Genomic DNA, 15,613 nt, shown 5'->3' with positions numbered 1-15,613 from the left:
TATGATAAGGGTCCTGCTCGTCAGGATATTTCTGTTATTTAGTTATGGTTACTTTTGCTTTTGGAAAACCAGAGGCAGCACAGGCACCATCAGAAGGGCAGATTAGGCCCACAGGAGGGAAAAATAGAAGGAAAGTTTCTCCTTCGCCCACTCCCTGGCTTGTTGACCGCCAGGGATGGGTGAAATGGGGGATTAAAGACAGAGCTTGAGTCGTATAGAATTTCACCCCTGTCGGTACAAAGAAGGACTAATACACTGAACCCGAAGCTGGCAAGCAGAAGAGGGAATTCGATAGCATCAAGCAGGCCCAGTCATGTTATGAGAAGAAAACACGGCAGTCAGATGAATCTGAGTTTGGTTTCAGGCTCTGCCATCTCCGGTAATTGACTTAATCTCCATGAGCCTCGGTTTCCTAGATCATAAAAGGATAAGCAGGGCTGTGTTAAAATGAGCTAATAAAGCTAATAATGGCACACATGTTCCTGGCACGAAGAGCTTCACGCACAATAATTAACTTAATCCTCATAGTAACCCAGTGGTGTAGGTCTGGTTGCCAGTGTTACCAAAGGAAAATGAGGCATAGCGTCCAGTGATGTGCCCAAGACCACACAGCTAGTGTGGCCCACACCCAGGCAGCGATCGAAAACCACTCACTCTCCTTTGCAGAATGTATACAAACAAAGTGCCCAGCACAGCATGGGATACAGTGAGTTAAGTGCCACTTGACTTCCTACCTCTTCCTCTTCCTGAAGAGCCACCCAAACTACAAGGTTAAGACTGGGTTGTAGGGGTACCTGGGTGGCTCAGTGGGTTGGATGTCCGACTTTGGCTCAGGTCACGATCTCACATTCGGTGGGTTCGAGCCCCGCGTCAAGCTCTGTGCTGACAGCTCAGAGCCTGGAGCCTGCTTTGGATTCCGTGTCTCCCTCTCTCTTTGCCCCCCCGCCGCTCATACTCTGTCTCTGTCTCAAAAATAAACATTTTTTTTAAAAACCGAAAAAAAGACTGAGTTGTACCGTGTCCCACCATTACCGTTACCTTCCTAACAGAGTCAAGACACTTAGAACAGGGAGCCGAGCAAGCCAGTGCCATGGAGCTCAGCGCTTTGAGTGACAACTGCTTCTCTGCTAAGGGCCGGGTGTGTGTGTCCCCATTCAGCTACATTCAGGCGCCAGTCCAGCGGTGGACCATTTCCTGTGTCAGTGGTGCTCAACTTTGTTCTAGCTGCCAAATCCTCATATGCTGGGGCTTTAAAAGACAAAAAGGGAAGCGGGTAGGGGAGAGTTGAGCCCGGGGAGAGGTCACTGAGACAGCTGTTCTGAAAAACCAAACAGCATCCGCGGGTTCCAAATGGTGCAAACGCTCTTTCAGTGACTCCGCGCCGCTGTGAGAGTAACAACTTGTAAATTGCATTTCGGAAGTGACACTTGTTCCGCTGTAGTTTCTGTGTGGCTGTCCCTTCTCCAGAGGCCTTCTGCCCTTGATTCCAAGGTCTGCCAGCCTTGCCTTTGGCCCGTGTCCCTGAAAAACTCAAAATCAGTTTCTAGGGCAGTGAAGGTATAGGTAAATTTTTCTCTTTTTTTATTTTTATTTTTGTTTTTAATTTTTCTTCATCTTTATTTATTTTTGAGAGAGAGAGAGAGAGACATTGTGCGAGCAGGGGAGGAACAGAGAGAGAGGGAGACACAGAATCCGAAGCAAGGCTCCAGGCTCCGAGCCATCAGCCCAGAGCCTGACGCGGGGCTCAAACTCACGGACCGCGAGATTGTGACCTGGCTGAAGTCAGACGCTTAACCGACTGCGCCACCCAGGCACCCCTCCAAGAACTTTTCAGACTATCACCGCCCATTTGTAGGGCACAAGAGTGCTGAGTATTTATGCTTCCTGTGGAACCCAAGGTTGTGATTTCAAACATAACCCAAATCCAGCAAGCATTCAAATGCTAAAACCCTTCCTACTTTTCTCACCAGCAAATGCTTATCTAAACCGAGAAGGGGTGTTTATCTCGAGCGTTAATTGAAAATATTAACCACAAAACCAGAAATCCTGGGTCTAATCCTCAAGAGCTTTCCAAGTGAAAACTTCTTCATCAAAAAAGTGTCTTCCTCCAAAAGAGTATATTTCAACCCACAACGTTCAACAGGAGAGATAGAGAATTGTATCAGGTATAGAGAGAGATTTATGTTAAGGATTTGGCTCACGTAATTGTGGGGGACTGGCAAATCGAATGTGTCCAGGGTATGCCAGCAGGATAGAAACCTAGGCAAAGGTTGATGTTTCAGCCTTGAGCGGGAAGGCAGCCTGGAGGCTGAACTCCTTCCTCAGGGACCTCAATCTTTTCATGTAATGCCTTCAACTGAAGGTATTATAGAAGGTAATCTGATTTCCTCAAAGTCTGCTGATTTAAAGGTTAATCACATCTAAAAATGACCTCCTCCACAGAATCCAGACTTGCATGTGACCAAAAGCTGGGTACTGGGGACTAACCAAGTTACCATGCAAAATTAATCATCATAAGCATGAATCAAATCAAGCGCAGATATCTGTATGAATCTTTTCTAAATATTCCTCCTCTGGACATCAATCTCCTATGCCTGTGCTATTTTTTTTTTTAACTAATGCTAACTTTATATCAATAGGTCATGGACATGAGGCTTTCAAAAAATAGCAGTGATGGGGCGCCTGGGTGGCTCAGTCGGTTGAGCGTCCGACTTCAGCTCAGGTCATGATCTCACAGCTCGTGAGTTCGAGCCCTGCCTCAGGCTCTGGGCTGACAGCTCAGAGCCTGGAGCCTGTTTCAGATTCTGTGTCTCCCTCTCTCTGCCCCTAACCCACTTGCATTCTGTCTCTCTCTCAAAAATAAACATTAAAAAAAAAAAATTAAAAAAAATAGCAGTGATGGGCACTTCATGGCTCAGGCAGTTGAACGTCCAATTCCTGGTTTCGGCTCAGGTCATGATCTCATGGCTCAAGAGATTGAGCCCTCTATGGGCTCTGTGCAGACAGTGTAGCCCCTGCTTGGGATTCTCTCTCTCCCTCTTTCTCTGCCTCTCTCTCACTTTCTCTCTCAAAATAAATAAATAAACTTAAAAACAAAAACAATACTGTAGTAGGCCTGTCACCCACAAAGACCTTTTGACTGTGTTAAGAAAAATCAGGAAACTTCTTTGACTCTGTCCAACTAACAAAGTCAACAAATCTTGTTAATGTATCCCTACTGGCATTTTACTGACCATGTATCTATACCTCTTCCAGGAAATCTTTTTTTTCTTAAGCTTACTTATTTATTTTGAGAGAGAGAGAGAGACAGAATCTCAAGCAGGCTCCTTGCTGTCAGCACAGACCCTGATGCAGGGCTTGAACCTACAAATTGTGAGATCAAGACCTGAGCCAAAATCAAGAGTTGGACATTCAACCAACTGAGCCACGTAGGCTCCCTGTGGAAATCCTAATTTTTTTAATTAAAAAAAAATTTTGTTTTTGGTCATGGCCCCTTTTGAGAAGCTTATGAAGACAATGGACTTTCTGCCCAGGAAATATGCCTAAACAGACACGCAGATGACATTTACTATCTGATTTCACAGATTCTGAAGCCCAGACATGCATGATTGCCAAGTTCAGAATTCTTTAAAAATGTTCCCTGGGCATCCGCAGAGCAGGCACTGGGTGCCAGGGATGCAGAGAAGAATGAGCCACGGCCCCACCCTCCAAAACTCAGTCTCAGGGGATCAGTAAGAACATGACGCTCTACATAGAAAGGTTGAACTGTGGGAAAGAGGGGGTGAGGAGTACCAAAGGGAGCCCTAATTTAGGCTTGCAAGGTCCGAAAAGGCTGCCTCCCAAAGAGGTGCTGGGACACGTGGAATTCTGCCTGAGTCCTGCCTGGTGTTTCTGGCAGAGGGAAATGACGGGCAAGAGAGAGTGTGGATTGTTAGAGAAAATACATTTCCGGATTGCTGATGGACAAGATGGGAGGTAGCAGGGTGAGGCTGGGGATAAATGAACAGGTGATGTCCTGATGCAGAAGGGCGTAAACCAGGGGTCGGCATGTTCTTGCCTGGTTAGGGTGCGACAGTAACTGTTTTAGGCTTTTCCGGTCCTCTGGTCACCACGGTAACTTCTCACCGCGGCCTTTGTAGCTAGCACAAAGACAGCCATAGATAGATAATATGCAGATGAATGGTGTGAATGTGTTCCAATGAAACTTGAGACACGCTGAAATTGATTTAATTTTTAAATCCGCGGTCTTCATTTATTTATTTATTTTTCGCAGTTTTAGGTCCACACAAAAATTGAGCAGAAAATCCAGACAATTCCCAGACACCGCCTCAGCCCCACCCACCCGACGGTTTCCCCTATTCACATTTTGCATTAATGTGGGACGTGGGCTACAACCGATGAGTCACTGTTGACGCCCTGTTGTTACTGCAGGCCATGGTTTACATCAAGGTTCACTCTTGGTGTTGTATATTCTATGGGTTTTGACAAATATATGATGCGAGGTACCTGCTATTACAGTATCCTATAGAATATTTTCATATAGAATAGTCTCACTGCCCTAAAAGCCCACGTATTCTATTTATCCCTCCCTTCCTTCCCTGAGCTGCTGGCAAGCCCTGATTTTTTACCATCTCCAAAGCTTTGCCTTTTCCGCAATGTCACACGGTTGGAACCCTACAGCAGGTGTCCTTTTCAGACGGGCTTCTTTCACTTGATGTTATGCATTTAAGGTTCCTCAAGATCTTTTCACGACTTCCTAACTCACTTATTTTCAGCACCGAATAATATCCCATTGTCCGAATGGACCACAGTTTACTTATCCGTTCACCTATTGAGGGACCTCTTGGTTGCTTCTAAGTTTTGGCAATGAGGACCAAAGCCGCCATAAACATTCATGGGCAGCTTTTTAGGCGGACATGTTTCAACTCATTTGGGGAGACACCAAGGAGCACGACTGCTGAATCAGATGGGAAGACTACGTTTAGTTTTGTAAGAAACCATCGAACTGTCTTCCAAAGTGGATGGACCATTGTGCACTCCCACCAGTGATGAACGAGAGTTCCTGGTTGCTCTACACCCTCACGAACATTTGGTGTTGTCAGTGTTTGGATGGTAGGCATTCTATTGCGTGTGTAGTGGTGCCTCATTGCTGGTTTTTGTTTTTGTTTTTTTTAATTTTTTTTTAACTTTTATTTATTTTTGGGACTGAGAGAGACAGAGCATGAACGGGGGAGGGGCAGAGAGAGAGGGAGACACAGAATCGGAAGCAGGCTCCAGGCTCTGAGCCATCAGCCCAGAGTCTGACGCGGGGCTCGAACTCACAGACCGCGAGATTGGGACCTGAGCTGAAGTCAGACGCTCAACCGACTGAGCCACCCAGGCGCCCCTTTGTTTTTGTTTTTAAGTTTATTTATGTTGAAAGAGGGGGGAGTGAGAGAGGGAGCGCAAACATGGGGGAGGGACGGAGAGAAAGAGGATCCCAAGCAGGCTCTGCACTGTCAACGCGGAGCCCAATGGGTGGGGGGCTCGAACTCACAAACCGCGAGGTCATGATCTGAGCCAAAATCAGGAGTCAGACGCTTCACTGACTGATCCACCCAGGCGCCCCTCATTGCTGTTTTAATCTATAATTCTCTTACAGCATATGATGCTGAAAGTCTTTTTATATGTTTATTTGCTATCTGTATATCTTTTTTGGTGAGGTACATCTGTTAAGATCTTTTACCCATTTTTAAATTCAATTGTTTGCTTCCTCATTGTTGAGTTTTAGGAGGTTTTTTTTTTTGTCTATTTTGGATATGATGCACGTCATTTTCACATGTCGCATTCTTCTGATTTTTTCCCCAACAATTTAAAAATGTAAAAATTATTGTCAGCTTGTGAGCTGTGACCACATATGACCACGAAAGCACGGGGTGAGACTGATTCAACCCACAGGCCGTCATTTGCCCACCTCTGCCTTAGAAGTTTGGACTTTCTTCTTAGAGCCACAGGGGATTCATTGAATGTCACATGCAGTAAAGAGGTGTGGCCAAGTATACACTTTATCACTCGGCCTGTAATGAAGCAAGGGCAGGAGTAGGGGGTGCAAGGGAGCCTGCAACAAGGACACCTGTCAGGAGTCTGTTGCAATGATCCAGGTGACGGATGGTGATGGCTTACGTTTAAAAAGTCTTGACGCAGGTGAGGAGCACTGGGCAGATGCCAGAGATGTTAAGGAAATAAGAGGGTTTGAAGTGGAGGGTATTGAAGAGAGGGGACCCGGGAATGATGCCTATGCCTAGGTTTCTGACTCAGGCAATGAAATGTTACTGCTGCCATTCACCGATTCGGAGAACACCGGAGAAGCGGTGAGGTTGGGTGGGAATATCTCAAGCGTGAGGGGCCTCGGGACATCCGTGAGAGGCTAGCCAGTTGCCCGCTGGTTGGGAATCCAGGAGAGACCGCAAGGGCTTTCAAATCACCAGCTGACTCATTACAAAGCCACGGCAGTGGACTGGACGTTGGGAGAGAAGAAAAGGGAAGAAGGAAGGTGGCCGGAGGAAGACCAAGACTGAACCAGAAGAGAGAGAATGGGGTCATGGAAGCCAAGGGAAGCAGGTGTTTCCAGAAGGAGACAGATGCCACAAAGGGATGGCATGAGGAGGGAAAAGTCGGGGCAATTCACATCACAGGTGGGGTACCGGAAACCAAAGAGCCACCTCCCACCCGCCATCAGGGAAGAAATATGCCTCGAGCTCTGTTTCTCCATGTAAATTCATTTGGGTTGACCAGCCAGCAAGAAAACGGAGGCTAAATAATCACAAAGCTGTCAGGTTGCTTAGTGTTCATTTGACACTGGAATCAAAAGGCACAGGGAAACTATACCGAACGTCAAGGCTGCGTTGTGTTCATTAACTGCTTTTCCACTCACGTCCTGTGGAGTGAACCCTCAATTGTGTCCTTACCCGCCCACTTCTGCAGTGTGATTTTCAGGGTTATCCCCACCTGGCACATTCCCCAAACCCGGCTGTCATGCCTTTCCAGAAGTCCTGTGTTACCCAGTATCCACTCAATAAATTCCTTTCCTACTAGGTCATCCAGGGTTTGTTTCTTTGCCCAGTGGCCATGGCATGAACATATAAGAACACTGACTGATATGAGTTTCTGGAAAACAGCAGTATAAAAAAATCTCTAGACTTCTATTGGGATCATTACAAAGCAACCTTCTAGTTCACGCGCAGTCTGTGTGTCATCCAAGAAGGGAAGTCCGTGAGGGAGTGACCGGGGTCACCCGGCCAAAAGTTACAGACCGGCTGGAGAGCCCCGGGCTGGCTGGCCACACTGTGACCAACCCTGATGCAGCCATGCCTGAAGCTCGGGTCAGTGGCTATCACTTATAACTCATCATTGTACGGTGCAGTGGCCATCTCCACTGTAGAGGACCAACACCAAAAGTTCTCCTCCGTAAGCTGGAGAAAAGCACAGAAGAATTTCTAGCACCCGCACTGAGAAAACCTACGTGCCTTTTCCGCTTTGGAACGCACATCCTCTATGCACTACTCTTAACGATGGGTATTGGTGAGCCTTAATAAGCAGCTCCTATGGCTGGTCCTTCTGGACTGAAACTTGGCTTGCTGTCCAAGCCCCGCCTGCTTCTAGACTTGGGATTCCAGGATAGAATTCAGTGCCCCATTTCTGAGTGTTTTCTCATCAATTCTTGTCGGATGGGTCTCATCTACTTTATACCATACTTCTCCTCTTCCTCTCTCCTGCCTCCATGACATCCCGGCCCTCTGAACTGCGTCTGGCATTCTGGATTTGCAGCTGGCCTCCTGGCCATGAGCCCAGGTTCTCAGAGACCCTTCTCTGCCCATCCCCTGATGGAGTCGAACCTCCTGACCCAGTATTCCTTTGCTCTCCTCCATTTTCCTAACCACCCCTCAAGGTAGGCCCTTTCTGTTTAGCCTCGATCTAGAGTACAAGGTGTTAGCATTCTGTGCAAAGCACAAATTACTGAGGCACTCGTCCTCGTTGAAGACTGATCCTGAGGAAGGCCGGTAGGTATTCAGGGCCACCAGCTAAAGTGGCGCCACCAAGTGGCCACGGTGTGAACAAGGGTTAGGATTCACGCCAACTTTGAAATTCTGTGGCTGGCAATTTACGTCACCCTATTTCCAACTTGCACACACTTTGGTCTATACGGTGTCTTGATTTGACCGGGGGAGTCATCCATGCATTCCAAAACAGTTTCCTGTGTACCTACGCTGCCAGGAACTGTGATTGTCCCTCCAAGGGGGGGAGCCAAACGCAGTTTTAGCGGGGAGAGACAGAAAAATACAAGTGGGGAAAGGGGGCACCCTGGTGGTTCAGTCAGTGGACTCTTGATTTCAGCTCAGTTCATGATCTTGAGGTTTCTTGAGATCGAGCCCCACACCTGGCTCCATGCTGACAGTGCATGGAGATTCCTCCGATTCTCTCTCTCTCTGCCTTTCCCCTACTTCTGCTTGCTCTCCTTCAAAAGAAATAAATAAATAAACTTTAAAAAAAATTAAAAAAAAATACAAGTGGGGAGGGCGGGTGGAGAGTAGGCAGGGAGGCCTTCCCGAAGGAAGTGGCATCTAAGCTAACACAAGAAGAATGAGGAAGAGTTGGCTAAGATGGGGAAAGGGACGCTTTTCAGACAGGGAAAACATGGACAAAACATCCAGAGGTACAAGGGAACATTCTGGATGGCATCTAGAAAACCACAAGTAGTGCGAGTCACAGGAACCAGAAACTGTGCGAGGGGAACTGGCAAAAGAGGCGTCTGAAGAGCTCATGGCAACGAGGCCAGCACACACACACACACACACACACACACACACACACACACACACACAGTGTTTACTTGTGCCTGGAACGGTCGCCATGTTTTACACCTGCCAACCCAGCCCATCATCAGCACAAGGCAGTGCTGGTGCCATTGTCATTTCCGACCTACAGAAGAGCAATCTGAGGCCCGGAGAAGCTAAGGAGCTTGCCCACATCATACGGGCAGGAAGAGGCAGAGCTGGGGTGTGAACCAGAACCCTGAGCCCGGCCAGTGCCCTTGAGCTTTCGCCTGAGAGTCACTGAGGATCCAGAAAGAGGAGCCGGATCAGGCGTGCTTTACGGAGAGCACAGGATGCGTGTTCTCTGATGCCAACGGCAAGGCTGAAAGCAAGGATGTCTGGGAGTTAACACTCGAAGAAGATGCCAATGCACATCGGCCAGTCCAGGAAGCAAGGGGACAACAGCATGGGACGGGATTAAGGTCAATTGCCAGGTTTCCAAGAACAGAGGGAAGTGCTGACAGGACACCAGCCAAGGCTGCAGGAGGAAAGGGCATGGGGATTGCACTTGGCTGTGACTGCCCAGGGCCTGACACCAACTTGTCTTTTCACACTGTCCTCTCATCTTTTCAGACTTAACTGCCTGCACTTACCCTAGATGCCCACCTGACTAGAACCTACTTTCTTTTTTCTTCTTTTTTTTAATTTGTTTACGTTTGAGAGACAGAGAGAGACAGAGAGAGGGAGACAGAGGATCCGAAGCAGGCCCCGTGCTGTCAGCACAGAACCTGATGCGGGGCTTGAACTCACAAACCATGAGATCATGACCCGAGCCCCAGTCAGATGCTTAACAGACTGGGCCACCCAGGCAGCCCTAGAACCTCCTTTCTTATGTAAACCCAGACGCATTCTCAAAAGGACCAAAGGAGCATTATAATAAATATATGCTTGTATAATAAAATTAGGTTAAAACATAAATAAGAATAAAGAGCAAAATCAGAAATAAAAACATAAACAAGCAGAAATCAAGCTGGGGGGGGCAAGGAAAAGGAAACACAAATATTCAAGCTGTAAGGTTTTGCTACTGTGGCTTTAGTTGAGTTCAAGTTTGATGCTAAGCTTCCCAACAAGGCGAAAAGAGAGACAAGGTCATTCACACGGTTGGTATTGATAGAAAAGAGGAAATACACCCATCTGTCAAGAAGGCTTTTGGGGCCCTGGGCTAGCGAAGCTCTGACAAGGGTTTTCAAACTGGACGGCTCTCTGGTTCCTTACCGGCCCCTACCCTCCCCGCCCCCCCCCCCCCCCCCCCCCCGCCACACCTGTGTTTAGGTCATCGGACCCTCTGGCTTCCAGGCACAGAGCTAACAGTCAAAATCCTGCCCCAAGGTCAAAGCCCAGCTTCGATAGTTTGTCGTCCACGGAGATGTCTCTTTCCTCCCTGGTTAGACGTTCTTCCCTCATTCGTTTCCCTGCCTCGTTTTCACGAATTCCGTAGCACGCATCACCTTCTACCATATGCTAGAATTCAGCACGCACACGACTTCTCTCATCGAGGCGGTATTGCCTCTCGGTTGGAGGGACAAGTCTGGAGTCCACCTCCCTGGGTTCCACCTTTGCCACTCACCAGCTGCGTGACCTTCGGCAAGTCACTCAATCCCCCTGTGCCCCAGTTTTCTCATCTGTAAAATGGGAATGAGAAGGGCGCTGTCCTTGTTCTCTTAGCACGGTTCTCGGCACGTGGTGAAACCATTAGCATCTTCGTAATGGTCTCTCCTAGGGCTGAGTCGTCCGGTGCAATAGCCACTAGCCACAGGGGACTCTTTAAACCAGTATCAGTTATGATTAGAGGGTAAAAAAATCAGTCCTCGTTTCAACTGCCACATGTGGCTGGTGGCCCCTATTTGGGACAGCACAGATAGAGAACATTTCCCTTATCACCGAAGTTCTCCTGGACGGTGCCGGTCTACAGCAGGGATTGGCATGTCTTTTCTGAAGAGGGCCGGACGGTAATTATTTTAGGCTTTGCAGACATACGGCCTCTGTTGCAACTACTCAACCCCATCGACATAGCACGAAAGCAGCTATAAACCGTGCATAAATGCATAAACGCATGGGCATGGCTGTGTTCCATAAAACTTTATAGGCACTTAAAATTGAATCGCAGTAATTTTCACAGTTCACAAGATACTGTTTTTTCAATCACTTAAATATGTAAAAAAAAAAAAAAGTCATTCTTAGCTTATAAGCTCTACAAAAACAACAGGTGGACCATAGTTTGCCAACCCCTGCTCTTAAGTATCAGCTCCTTCTAGACAAAACCCCCATCTTATTCACAGCTCCGTATCCTGAAATACCCATTATCGAGAGCCCGTTCTGTGCAGGCTCCTGGTATACATTGGGAGAGTCACGCATAGGTCACAGTGTATTGTTAAGAGGGCACAGACTAGAGTCAGCGGAACAATGGCCCCCAAAGATGTCCCTCATGCCACTCCCCATCACCTACGATTTGCTATATTACATGGCAAAGGGTAATTAACATTGAGGATGGAATTAGGTTGCTAATCACACGACCTTCGGAGAGGGAGATTATCCTAGATTATCTGGGTGGCCCCAATGTTATCACGAGGGGCCTTAAACCTGGAAAAGGGAAGCAGTAGAGCCAGTGTCCAAGGAATGTGATATGAGAAAAGACCTAACCAGCCACCGCTGACCGGGAAAGGGGACGGCGGCCATGAGTCAAGGAATGGGTAGCCTCCAGACAACAAAAAACGAAGGAAAGCAAATTCTTCCCTGGAGCCTCCAGAAAGGAACACAGTCCTACCAACACCTTGATTTCAACCTAGTGAGACCCACTTGAGACTTCTGATCTCCGGAGCTCCCGTTAATGAATTTTTGTTGCTTTAAGACACTAAGTTTGTGGGGCGCCTGGGTGGCTCAGTCGGCTGAGCGTCCGACTTCAGCTCAGGTCACGATCTCGCGGTTCGTGAGTCCGAGCCCCGCGTCGGGCTCGGTGCTGACAGCTCGGAGCCTGGAGCCTGTTGCGGATTCTGTGTCTCCCTCTCTCTCTGACCCACCCCGTTCGTGCTCTATCTCTCTCTGTCTCAAAAATAAATAAACGTTAACAAATAAAAATAAAAAAAAGACACTAAGTTTGTGGCAATTTGTTACAGGTGCAACAGGAAACTAACATACACGCTAACAGAACAGAGAGCGAACAAACGTGCTGGGTAGATGAACACAAGAGAACCAGGTACAACGTACAACGTTAGCACCAGCGGCCCCAGTAAACGGAATAAATGGGAAACGAGGCCCAGCGGGTAACTGGCATCATACGGTCTCTGTCCTTCTGAAATAGGCTTATTTCACTTAGCTTGTAAAAGTCCACTTAGGTGAGCTATCTAAAACGGTTAAACTCCTAGAAGCATAGAGTGGTGGCTGCCCCAGGGCTGGAGGAGGGGGACATGAGGAGATATTGCTTGATGAGTATAAAGTTTCTATCCTGCAAAAGGGATAAGTTCTAGAGATCTGGTGCACGAACAACATCGTGCCTGGAGTCCACATGGTACTGTGCCCTTTAAGATGTATTCAGAGGGTAGATCGCGAGTGAAGCACGCTTACCACCCACGCATATCCACGAGGACGCTTTGGCAGGTGATGGATATGTTGACTGCCTCGATTGTGGTGGTAACATCACAGGTATATGTGGATGTCCGAATCCATCAGATTGTATATATAAAGCGTGTGTGGTTTTGTGGGGATTTTTGGTATCAACTGTACTTTAATAAAACTCTTTTTTAAAAAAGGGAAAAGGAGCTCAGGCAGGGACAGAGGCGCAGAGGGTGAAGATCATGGTGGGTTGAGGAACCTACAAGAAATCTGAGATATGGGGCGCCTGGGGGGGGGGGGCTCAGTCAGCTAAGCATCTGATTTCAGCTCAGGTCATGATCTCGCGGTTCCTGGGTTCAAGCCCCGCGTCGGGCTCTGTGCTGACAGCTCAGAGCCTGGAACCTGCTTTGGATTCTGTGTCTCCCTCTCTCTCTGCCCCTTCCCCCCTCGAAAACAAATACGCATTAAAAGAAAAAAGAAATCTGAGATCACAGGAGAGCACAGTAGGAGGGGAAGGGTAAGAAGTGAAAGGAAAGGTAGGCGGGGGCCAGATCGGGGAGGACCTGAGTCCTGCTAAGAAGCCTTTCCTTGTCTGCTACAATCCCAGGTATTACCACCTAACAAATTAACCCAACATTTAAAGCAACCATCACTGTATTTTCTCTCGTGACTTTGTGGATCAGGAATTTTCAGCAGAACTCAGTTGGGCGATTCTTCCGCTCCATGCGGTATCGACTGGGGTGGTATTCGGCCAGGGAATGGGCTGGTCTCAAGGGTTCATATGGGTTCCCCCACATGTCTGCTGCCATGGTGGGAAGGACTAAATGAATGGATCCCGCTGGGGCTGTTGGCTGGGGTACTTTTGTCACGGAGGTCTCGAGATGACGGGTTTCATCCATGATGGCCCAGAGCTCCCAGAGGGAGAGCTGACACCACCACACAAAAGCTGACCAGCTTCTTGTGACCTAACCCTGAAGGCCCAAACATTATTCCCGCCACGTTGTCTTGGTCAAACAAATGACTTCAACCCATCCAGATAGATCCAAAGGGAAGGGCATTGAACCTGACTTCTCAGTGAAGGAGCACCAAAGTTCTTTGGCCACCTTGAATCTGCCACACTAGAAACAGGGGGGCCAGTAAAGGGCTTTTGGTGGAAGGGAACTATGTGGATTTTTTTTTCCAAGAGAGAGAACAGAGCGAGCACAGGTGGAAGAGGAGCAGAAAGAAAAATCTCGAGCAGAGCCCGACGTGCGACTCGATCCCACAAACCGAGAGATCATCACCTGAGCTGAAACCATGAGTCAGACGCTTAACCTGAGCCGCCCAGGTGTCCCATAGTAAGAATGCTTTAAAAATCCACATAGTTTGGGGCACCTGAGTGGCTTAGTCAGTTAAGCATCTGCCTCTTGATTTTGGCTCAGATCATGATCTCTTGGTTTGTGGGATTGAGCCCCGCATCAGGTGCTCTCTTCTCTCTCTCTCTCTCTCTCTCTCTCTGCCCCTTCCCGGCTCACAGGCACATGCACTCTCGCTCTCTCTCAAAATAAATAAACATTTAAAAAATATTTTTAAAAAATTCTTATATGGAAAAATGCAAAACAAATTTAAAATCATCCACAACCCTACCACCAAGAAAATATCGCACAACGTTATGAAGAATTCCCCGTCGATATTTTTGATGTTCGGTCTCTTCAAACTCTCCATATATTTTTGTACTTTTCCACTGAACGACATTAAATAGGAAATGGACATCATGAATTTGCAGGTTGAAACACCACTTTGGCATCAGTGCAGAAAGTAGCCTGGCCGGGAGACCCGTGGGACAGCTAATGACATAATGGAGGCAGTGACCCCCCTCAAGGCTACTGCAAGGGTTTCTCCCCACTTACTTTTTCTGATATGGACAATTGTGACTTTAAAAAATGTTACGTAAAGTGCTTCTTCACAACTACAAGTTCAAGACCAAAACAGGCTGGAGAAGCAGCCTTGTGAAAATTTCTCTCTCGCTCCCACCACACATCTCCACCAGATGGCCTGAAATTTGGTCGCCTGCTGTCTTCACACAGGGTTTTAAAAGACTCGGGTTTTAAAACGTGACCTCTTTGTAGAAGATTGTGGCAGAAGGAAATAGATGTTGGGGAAGCACCTGCTGGCTCTTTAAGATTCTGCCGAGGAGGGACACCTGCCAGTCCGTCTTGCGATTCGGTCAAAGCCGATCACAGGCCAATGAGTTTGCACGTGGGGCCGAGAAGCGTTGCCAGGACCCACAGCCCCTGGGAGCTGGCTGCTGTCAGCCTCTGATCTGAGCCCTTCTGCCATTCTGCTCGTGCATTTCCGCAGCCACACTGACGTCCTCGACTGGTGCTCCAGTAAGTCAAGTTCACCTCCGCCTCAGGCTGGTTCTTCCCTCCACTGAACAGAGTGACTTCTCAGACAGCCTAGGGGTTTGCTGTCCCACCTCCTTCAGACCTGTGCTCAAATGCCTCCTGACCCCTCATATTCTCGCTTACTCTGTATTTATCACTATATGACATATTATATATATCTTACTAGTTTGTTTATTCTGTCTCCCTCTCTCTAATACATGTACACACACACACACACACACACACACACACACACAGAAACGTAAGCTTCAGGGACGCCTGGCTGGTGCATTCAGCAGAGCATGCAACTCTTGATCTTGGGGTTGTGAGTTCGAGCCCCACGTGTGGTGTGGAGTTTACTTAAAAAAACAAAAAATTCGGGGCGCCTGGGTGGCGCAGTCGGTTAAGCGTCCGACTTCAGCCAGGTCACGATCTCGCGGTCCATGAGTTCGAGCCCCGCGTCAGGCTCTGGGCTGATGGCTCAGAGCCTGGAGCCTGCTTCTGATTCTGTGTCTCCCTCTCTCTCTGCCCCTCCCCCGTTCATGCTCTGTCTCTCTCTGTCCCAAAAATAAATAAACGTTGAAAAAAAAATTAAAAAAAAAACAAAAAATTAAAACAAACAAACAAAAAAGGAATGTAAGCTTCATGAGACCCAGGTTTTCATTCTGATCACTGTAATGCCTCCAATACCCAGAACAGTATCTCACATATGAAAGGTGCTAAAATATATATATATTTGAATGCTTCAATGATGAATGGATGAATATTAGATTACTAGCACAAGAGAAAGTCAGAAAATGTTGACTTAAATTATAACTACATGCCTCTTACTGCATAGCATAGTGT

This window comes from Puma concolor, chromosome E1 (assembly GCF_028749965.1).
Source record: "Puma concolor isolate L17-30 chromosome E1, mPumCon1.1.hap2, whole genome shotgun sequence".
Taxonomy (NCBI): domain Eukaryota; kingdom Metazoa; phylum Chordata; class Mammalia; order Carnivora; family Felidae; genus Puma; species Puma concolor.
This window is presented reverse-complemented; position numbering follows the sequence as displayed.